Source organism: Rutilus rutilus, assembly GCF_951802725.1.
Source record: "Rutilus rutilus genome assembly, chromosome: 3".
NCBI lineage: Eukaryota > Metazoa > Chordata > Actinopteri > Cypriniformes > Leuciscidae > Rutilus > Rutilus rutilus.
In genome coordinates, this window is record NC_140211.1 from 4,664,579 (window position 1) to 4,671,921 (window position 7,343).

Here is a 7,343-nt window from a genome sequence, read left to right on the forward strand (position 1 = left end):
TATATATTGGTGAATCTCTTCATAATCTTTCAAGCAATCTGTCCTAAAAAACAGAATTCAATGAGCAAACAACCGACGTATGCATTCATTACATTGAAGAAATAGTTGATTATCTTTTTAACTGTGAATCTGTAGGTCTGTCTCTCTTCTGTGTCCAGGATGAGATCGGCGGTTCTTCTCGTGCTCTTTTTCACGCTCAGTGATGGATCGAATAACGTCAGTTTCAGCAACAATGAACCGGAGGTGTTTTCAGACCGTTATTCTAACTGGGTACAACCCTGCCAGAGATCTCTAGATAACAACGGATATGATAGGTTTAGACGCAGACACGTGCTCTCGCGTCATTTCAACACCAGACGGGCACAAGACTGGGAAGATTACCTAACAAGTAGGCATCTATGTCACAGAAAACCTCCACAATCCTTCCTCCGTAAACGCGACGGCAATAGCGTTGTTAGAATCTGCAACGGACGAGGCAAAAGATACACACAAAACCGGTGCATCAGTAAGAGAAAGTTCAGGGTGTTCATTGTTCAAAATACTTTAAGAAATGGACGGTGTGAAGTTTGGACTCCAGTCCGGTCTGTGGAGCGTTATGTGACTGTGTCTTGTGAGGTCCTAGAAAACCGCTGTTTGCCTGTTCACTATGTGACACAATCTAGCAGTAGACCATCCCGACTCGGGCAGATCTGCAGACCTTAGACAGTTTAGCAGATGTTAAGGCATGTGCACTTCAGTGTGTGTGGGATTTAGTAGCACATGTACTTGAAAATTATTTTGTAAACTTTTTTCACATTTAGAAACTGCTAGTAAATTTCACAAATAATTACAAAGAAACAGCAAGTACTGAAGCACAATGAAGTAAATATTTGGAAGTTGAAAGAATGAAATAGTATTTTCATGTAAAATGTACTCTAATAATCTGTTGTATGTACAACTTTGAAAAATAGTATACAGTACTTCATCTCTAAATGATGTTTGACAAAATAATCTAAGTCGAATGCCAACATTTATAAGCTTCCCTTCTACCATCGACATTGCTATGCTTAATACATGTTTAAATGCTAAATGCATGTTTAGCATCTCAATACAGCTTTTTTTATAGTTCAGTATTATAAAATGAACTTGTTGAATGTATAGCTTGAATGCAATGCAAGTCGCTTTTTTGAATAAAAGCATCTGCCTAATCCATTAATGTCTCATCTCAGTTCTTTTGTGAAAGTATTTTAAAAACTTTAAGATGCCAAAAGTATCTCTTTTAGACATTTAAAGCAGGGTCTTTTCTAACATTTAATCATCAATGTGTTTGAATCTCAAAGATACAAAAACTGCAACTAAATTGTGCTTGATGGCAAGAAACACATTTGCGGTGCATAAAAAAAATAAAAAAAACAGTGCCGTATTTTCCACCGAGTAAATATGAGTCCAGAGACGCTTACAGACTTCTGCTCAGACTCAACAGGACTCTTTCATTTGCACAAGATCAAGAAACACAAAGGTGAATCTGAATAGAGATGTTACAATGCAAGGGGAATTTTTCTAATGCATCTGTATTGTTTGATCATAATTGTGTTCTAGTGCATACAGTATTTTTCTGAGGATGCTTTGCATCAATCAAGCCTCTTTGAGTTCGATTAGTTCTACAAGATTAAACTCCACCAGGGTTGAATGATCACACGCTGAAGACTACATTGCAGGAAATGCTGACCGTTAGCAAGAGAAGAACACACATTTTTATTCTTTAGGGAGGGAGGTGAAACTCGTCTAGACAAACACTCCAAACCCCTTCTGACACAGTTTTATGATGAATTCAGAAAGAGTATCGATATACTCAGATGTTTTATGATGCATAAATGTGTACACTGTAAAACAAACAAGATCAACAAGTCATGGAAACATGTTTCTTACATTACTTAAACTCATTAAAATAATTTAAATAACATTTTTATAGATTCAGCTATTTGTTTTTGTTTTTTGTAAGTCAGTTTAATATAGTTTAAGTTTAAATGACTTATACACCCAACTTGATTTTAGCAGGAATTGTTTACACTGTATGGTTAGTTATATATGGCAATTAGATGTAATAGCAAGAGATTTGTAATTATTGCACGGTTTAGAGTTTAGACTGTCATTGAGTGCATTACTTCATAACTACAGTATTTATAGTTATCGGTGCAAATCTAGGCGTTTTCAGGATGAGATTGGTTATTATTGTGCTCCTCGTGACTCTGGTGTTCAGTGATGGGTTGAATAATGCCGATCAATCTAAAGACTCTCCCTGTCAGCGATCTATAATAATATGCTTATAATAAATTTAAATCACCGACAGATGATTCTCTCGGATGATTTTGACAAAAACAGTCAACAGGCTTGGGCAGATTACCCAACAAAAATGCGTCTTTGCAATCCTTCCTAGATACAGAAGACGCCGATAGCATTGTACAAATCTGCATTTACAACAAAACAGAGTATTTTCACTCCTCCCTTTTTCCAACCCAATAAATAGAGTCCAGTGACGCTTCCTGAACTTCAGCTCAGACTCATCGAGACGCTTTCATTTGCATGAGATCAAGAACGGCACACAGGTAAAGCTTTATCCTCTTCAGTGCAAAAACTAAATCCTGCAGTTTAGATACTGAAGATCCTCTATTGCCTCTGCTTTGATTAATCATCTTAAATCTCTCATCTTAACTTCTTCACATCAAATTATTAAGCTTATGTAAAAGCTTTACTCAGAGCTAGTTTAGTAATAAAACGTTTATATTTTATTTGACTTAATCAGAATAGAGGTTTGAATAATATGTTTCACTACTGTTCAAAATGTAAGGGTCAGTATGAATTTGCTTTTAAAAAGAAATTAATTTTGTCCATCAATGATGCATTATATCGATCAAAAGACAGTGAAGACATTCATAATTTTCTCTGTCAAGTAAACGCTGTTCTGAACTTCCCACAAAGCAGCGCAACTGTTTTCAACACTGATAATAATCATAAATGTTTCTTGAGCATCAAATCATCATATTATAATGATATCTGAAGGATCATGTGACACTGAAGACTGGAGTAATGATGCTGAACATTCAGCTTTGATCACAGGAATACATTACACTTTACTATATATTCACATAGAAAACAGCGGTTTAACATTGCAATAATATTTCACTGTTTTTACTGTATTTTTGATCATTTAAAAAAGCAGAAGAGACTTCTTTTAAGAAACACTTTCTGACCCAAGCGTTTGAACACTAGTGTACGTTACATCGCAGTAAATGCTGATGTCAGAAACAACAGAAGAAAAACTGTTAAAACAGTTTGACACTTTTTTTCTTTGACAGCACAAAATATCCAACGATCACTGAAGAGGAAGTGAGACTCGTTCAACAGACGAGGCTTGCAGCAACTAAACAGGTAAACTGACAGTATTTCAGATTTTCTTGCATCTTATAATGAGTTCAGAAAGTCTATGACATATACACTTAAATTCTAATGAAAATGTGCTTGTTAAAACTCGTCATGCAGTTTTATTCGGATATTTAACACATTTGGATCAGAAAAAAAAAAAACCTTAGAATAGTTTAATATTACAAAGGTCAGTCATAAACTGACTGCCATTTAGAACCGATTCACATACTGTTATTTATAAGAAAGTCTGTACGATCTTCAAGGAACATGTTTTTTTTTTATTATTATTATATTGAATCTCAGTGTTTGACGTACTCATTCCTAAATACAAAATGCAAATGCGGTGCTGAATCTGAACTATGACAATGTACTTTTAAAAACTCGTCCTGCAGTTTTAATTTACTTAACTAACTTCATTCAAATCTTTTAATATTACTTTGAAACTTGAACAAAGTCTGTCCAATCTTCAACTAAACAGAACTTTTCAAAAGTTAAAGAGCTATTAATAATGTTGAATATCATCATAGTTTGTGAAGTAATCATTCCTAAATACAAAATGCAAATGCTGTTGATGTGTTTGGCCACATATTTGCTGCTCACCGTTTTATTATACTGTAGAAAAGCCTGTGTTTGTTCTCTTATTAACATCCGTGTGTGTTTTCAGGATGAGATCTGTGTTTCTCCTCGTGTTCCTCGTGACTCTGGTGTTCAGTGAAGGATTGAACAACGTCACATCCATCGACGATAAACCCGAGATGTTTTCTGGCTGGCCGTCTCCCTGTCGGGGATCCTCGAATCTAAAAGCTTTTCACGGTTTTGTGAACCAACACATTCTCCTATATAATTTCGACACGTCGAAGACGCAAGCTTGGGTCGATTACATGAAGAAAACGCGTCTGTGTGGCGTAAATCCTCACCAGTCTTTTGTACACAAGAACGACACCAATGCCATTGTGGGAATCTGTCACGGAGGAGGCGTCAGAAACTCACGAAACTTGTGTGTCAGCGTGAGGAAGTTCAGGGTGTTCATCGTTCAGAGCGTTTGGAGAAACGGACGGTGTGAAGTTCAACTCCAGACTGAGAGCGCTCACGTGATCATCGCGTGTACCTTGGCACTGTTTTCTGTTAAACCTGCCCGAGTTTACCACTGTATCCCCGTTCACTTCGCAGGGATCGTTTACACGGCGCCATCTCTTCACGGTCAGCGCTGCACACGCTAGCAAATCCTGCACAACTGAGTTAGTTCTACTTCATATCTACAGGAAAAGCACAATCATCCAGTGTTTATATGCTTCACTTCTGTCGTCACGTCTACACCTGCTTTAAGACATTATTTGTTCAATTGTTTGATTTACCTTAATTTACATAATTGTGTGATAATGTTACCAATTGATTCTACTTACTAAAAACGGGTCTGTAATGAGATTAATCACAGTTGCTGTGTTATATTTTACGTTTAGCTTAAAATATAGTATTTTCCAGATAATCTTGTACATATTAAAACTTTTACTTGTTTATGTTTTTTGAAAGAAGTCTCTTCATGCTCACCAAGGCTTGTGATTATTGTGAGGCTCCTTTTATTTGATAAAAAATACAGTAAATATAGTAAAACTGTGAAATATTATTACGATTTAAATGAACTGTGTTCTATGTGAATATATAGTAAAGTGTAATTTATTCCTGTGATCAAAGCTGAATTTTCAGCATCATTACTCCAGTCTTCAGTGTCACATGATCCTTCGGAAATCATTCTAATAATAATTATAATATAGAATAATTCTGATTATTGATGTTGAAACTCATTTTCGCTGCTTAATATTTTTAGGAAACCGTGATGCAATACCATTCAAAAGTTTGGTGCAAGTAAGACTTTAAAAAAGAAAATGAGATTATTACTTTTATCCAGAGAGGACAAATTAAATTGATCAAAATTGGCATTTATAATGATAGAAAAGAGTTCTATTTCAGATAAATACTGTTCTACATTTCACATCATTACTGTATTTTGATCAAATAAATGCAGAAGTAAGAAGAAAGTCTTAAAGATGTGAAAGAATCGCAAAGGGAACATCATATTTAGGGGTCCGTGGCATCAACAAGTTAGCCTGGTAATACCAGACTCTGCTACTTCACTTTGCTTCGTAGACAGAGTCTGGAATGGCATAATAGAGAAGTGTTTTCTTTCTCGCGGGGGGGGCGCTTGTCTGAAGTTTAAAATCATTGGTTACCCGTAAGCCAATCACATAACGTTTGGTTATGGCGTGTGTTATGCGCATGCTCAGCCGCATGTAACTTCCACTGTAAACACATGTATGATGCGAAAACAAAACCATCGAGGGAGTGAACATGGCAGTGAACGACTTTTGCAGATTATGTGAAGTAAAAATCAACGCATCCACGGTACAATCAGCGTCTACGTCACGGCTCTCGGCCCGCCCTCTGTTCGTTGATTGGCCCGGCTGTTTTCAGGCCGGTGGAAAACTGAAAGATAGGAAGCTATCTCAGACTGACTACAGGAGCGAAATGAAATTAGCGGAAGTAGGAAGTCTGACGTAGTCAGGCTATCAACAAGTAAAAAATAAATAAAATAAAAAATAACACCCTAGTATCAGTGAATCCGTTTTAAAAGTGATCAGTCATTTGTTTTTCCCATTTTTTAAGAAGGTTCCCTTAAATCTATATTTGCTTGTTTGAAGAAAGCATTGCTGTTTATAACTGGATGTATAAGTGTAATTAAGCGAACAAAACTATGTTTTAAGCTCTTTTTTTATTCTTTAAAAGTACAACTGTGGAAATGGTGTGTTTTGCAAAACCAAAGTTGTGTTACTTGTTTTTAAAAAAAATAAAATGTCTTACTCTCTGTCAGCAGTGTTGGGGAAAATTATTTGTGTTACTTGATCACTTTTATGGAAAGTAATGCATATTATGTTACTTTTTGTGTTACTTTTTCTCATCTGGCTGAGGCTTGATTGTTTGTTTTTGATAACAAAGTTATATTCTTGGCAATTGTAAAGGCCCTTTATACTGAAAGTGAACTGAATAATCCTCAGGCTGAAGGAAATGCAAATGCACTCCTGTACAGTAGAGGGCGCCGCTCAAACAAACCTTTCAGCTGCGCTGTGCTATTCCAGATCGCAGAAGAAGAAAGTTCAACACTTGAAGGGTACGTTTACACCACAACGATGTACTAAAAACATAAAAGTTTTTCCTTTGCCTTTTTTTTGCACACACACCACAACATTGTCAAAACAATCCCCGTTCAACGGATCCGCGAAAACGATTAAAAGCGCAGTAAAAAGGAGAGTAGATGGTAAAGGAATATTAAAGGAGAACTCGGTAACTCTAGCGAACTCTAGCCACTTCTTCGCTGATTTTCCCTTTTGTTGTCACATGTTTTCCCCACGAGCTCCCCCTACAGCTGTGGGGGGGCGTATATGTCACAACACAGACGTAAAAAACTCACTTGCGGCGGCCTCCTCCCCCTCTCTACCGCTGCTCATGTGCGTTTGTTTTGATCGGAGCAAGCCAACTGTATCGTGTGGAGCTATGTCTACCGAGGTGGGTAATCTGGTAATACATCATACATGCGTGGGTGTTTATGTCGAATTGCCGTAAAGCAATTTGTGTTTCGCGCTCGTTCTCGTTCTAGTTCTCGCTTCTCACGAGACTTCCCATTTCTATCTTGCCGGGACGGTAGTCCCCAAGTTGCAAGGTTGGTTTTCCGCCTGGGAACGCTGGGGGGAGCGGGGAAAGTCACCGATATCACCAGAACAGGTTGTTTAACCATCCAAATGATTTCTAGACAGTTTTATTACGTTAAAAAAGTTACCAAGTTCTCCTTTAAACTGCCCCTCAGTTCATCAATAATACAAAAGAAAAAGAAACACAAATGTGGTGTTTATCTAAAGCCATTTTTGCTAATGGTTGGATTGGATCATCGA

At 36.9% G+C, this 7,343-nt stretch overlaps 1 protein-coding gene and 1 long non-coding RNA gene across 2 annotated transcripts in view; one reads left to right on the forward strand and one right to left on the reverse strand.

Annotated features, from left to right (window-relative positions):
- ndrg2 (NDRG family member 2) overlaps window positions 1-7,343 on the reverse strand; it is a 56,763-nt gene that overhangs the window by 24,237 nt on the left and 25,183 nt on the right. The gene's annotated exons all lie outside the window — the stretch shown is intronic.
- Window positions 2,525-4,917, forward strand: LOC311287638. Its single transcript, XR_014626762.1, has 3 exons — window positions 2,525-2,585; window positions 3,336-3,408; window positions 4,067-4,917. It is a non-coding gene; the product is annotated as an uncharacterized lncRNA (long non-coding RNA).